Source organism: Elephantulus edwardii, unplaced genomic scaffold, assembly GCF_000299155.1.
Source record: "Elephantulus edwardii isolate Elephantulus edwardi_28Jun2011 unplaced genomic scaffold, EleEdw1.0 scaffold00422, whole genome shotgun sequence".
Lineage (NCBI taxonomy): Eukaryota > Metazoa > Chordata > Mammalia > Macroscelidea > Macroscelididae > Elephantulus > Elephantulus edwardii.
In genome coordinates, this window is record NW_006400172.1 from 110477 (window position 1) to 113399 (window position 2923).

A 2923-nucleotide genomic window follows, 5' to 3' on the forward strand; every position below is an offset into this window, starting at 1 on the left:
AGACAAAATTGAATGCAAGCCTGATAGATATGGGGTCCGATTTAAAGAAACAATAAAATGAATATGTAATTTTTAGCCTACTCAAGTTCATAAAACAAAAATTATGTAGCTGACTCATTATTAACAGCACCTAAATTAGATACTTTTGAGAAATTATGGTTCATTCACACAATGGAATACTATGCAGCACACAGGAGAAATGATTTTGTAAATTACTACCTAACATGGGAGGGACTAGAGAGTATTATGCTGAGTGCACTAACTCAATCCCATGAAGACAAATACTGTATAAAACTATTATTGTAGAATGAATATGAGGATCCAAGGGGGGTGGAAGAAGAGGGGTGAGGATGGTGGGGAGTGGGAGTGGTAATACTAGGGTCATACAATTTGATGGGAGGAGGGTGAAGGAAATGGGAAAGAGCCAGGGGAAAAACAATGTATTCGAACTTTGTAAATAAACCAGTATAAAATAAAAAACAAAATGACATTTTAAAAATATTTTAATCTTAAATCTACCTCCTAAGGCAGAATTTTGTCATTGTTTATTTAAACATCTTCACTACACACACAAACGCAAGCATATACACTAAAACCACATTGTTTGGGAATAAAATTTCTGCTGCTAGACCCTAAATATTTCCAGCTTGACAAACTTGTGTCTCATACGATGGACTGCCAAAAGAACAAACAAATCTGTCTAGGAAGAAGTGAAGCCAGAATGCTCCTTAGAAGTGAGGATGGCAGGATTTCATTTTACATACTTTGCACATGTTACCAGGAGGGACTGGTCCTTGAAGAAGGACACCCTGATTTGTAGAGAGTGTGTAAAAGAGGAATGAGATGGATTGACACTGTGACTATAACAATGGCCTCAAGAAGTGCACAGATTGTGAGCATGAGGCGATACCAGGCAGTGTTTTGTTCTATTGTACACAGGATTGTCAGGAGTCAGAATTGACTCCAGTGTATCTAATAACAATAACAACATAATCCTTAAAATAATTTTCAGGATCACATTTGACAATTCTTTCAAGCCTTGAAAATTCTATGCATCCTATTTCTTTCTGTTCTGTTTTCAACTTCTTTTATTTATGTCAATCTCATTTGTTTTCTTAGATACTTTCTTAGAGGTTTCTTCAGTTGCTGTTGATTAGCACAAAATCTGCATGCCTAGGCCAAAGGAAAATTAAAATAAAAAGGGAAGAGTTGTCATAGTTGTGATCTGTGGACATAGCTAGATTGCTGGAATGTTTACCAATTGACAAGCTGCCAGACTGAAACAGCAAATCAATTCAGACAACTTCATTATTCAGTCAATGTACTGTAGCTGTCTACAAAATGTCAACCCTTATGCCACTCTACAGAAATGAATGCATTGTCACTATTTACCAGAAATGTATGCTCCTGGTAAGAAGCCTTGGTGGCATGGCATGTAGTGTGTTGGGCTGCTAAGCTAAGGTTTAAGTCTACCAGACATGCTTCTGTAAAAATTTACTGCCTCGGAAACCCAATAGAAGGTTACTAGGGGTTGGAACAGGCTTGATGACAGTGGGGAGTACACTCCTGGTAGTTATATTTTGGAGGCATGCTTCTGCCTGTTCTGGCTATATTCTTACAAAAGTGACAGATCAGATAAATGTGATCCACAGAGTTTTTACTGGTTGATTTTTTTTTGGAAGGCTGTCAGTGGTCTTTCCTCTTACTTCATTTAAGGCTAGACATTATCACTTGTTCACCATCATAGCAACATGCATGTCTCCTTAGGTGGCCGCACAAGGAGTGTACGTGTCAAGGTCCAATGTGAAAAACAATATTTATGAACTTTGTAAACGAGTATAAAATATTTTTTTTAAAAAAATAAACCTGTGTGGAAGAGATCTCCTGTATGAAAAGCAAGAATTTTACCATTGCACCATCGAAGCAACCAAAATCCCAAAGAATTGTTATCAAGTCAATTCCAACTCACCACAATTGTACGTGTATGAGGTACAACTTTTCCATAGGGTTATACTCTGGGCTTTCATCCTTATGGAAGCATAGTATCAAGCCTTTTGCCCATAGTACTGCTGAATGGATTAAAACCATCGAAATTTAGATTAATGCATGGCAACAACACACAATCTAGGGAACTTATTGGTTCACCTAAACAAACAAAACTAATCCCACTGTCAGGAAGTCAGTTCTGACTTATCACAACCTTCTTTCAGAGGTTATAAATCTTAACAAGAACAGACTGCCTCATCTTTCTCCTGTGGAGCAGCTGTTGGGTGTGAGCCACTGACCTTTATAACTAACAACCAAACACTATGGCACTAGGGTTTCTTTTGTGGGACCACTAAAACCTAAACTCACTGTTGTTGGTTCCAACTCATAGCAAACTCTACAGGTTTCTGAGGCTGTAAAAGTCTTTAAAATTTTCCATCTCACTATCTCTGAATGACTCGACTTTGGAGGATTCAAACTGTCAAAGATGAGTAGCCTTTGATGAGCAGGGCAACTTACTCTGGACTATGCCACTAAAGCTCCTTGTAAATCAAAATCCTCTGATGTAGCCATTAATGTTACCTCTTCCTTCTGATTTCTGTTGTGGGAAGTTTGTAAAGCATGAAACATCTAGTTAACATTTACAAAGCTCATATTGTGTCAGGAATTACTCAAGTGCTTCATACTTAATCAGTCTTCAATAACTCTGTGAGGCATGCTTACATATGTATACATTATTATCATTGTTTTACAAATGAAAAATTTGAAACATTGAAAAGTTAATATAGCAGGGGTATTGAGTTGAGTGACAACTCAAGTCCAGGCAGTCTGTCTGTAGAGTGTGCTTCCAGTCCTATAACACATGGATTACTTATTGACCATCAGAATGAGAGAGACAACTGAAAGACCTTCCAAACACTTCTTTTCAAGGTTTATG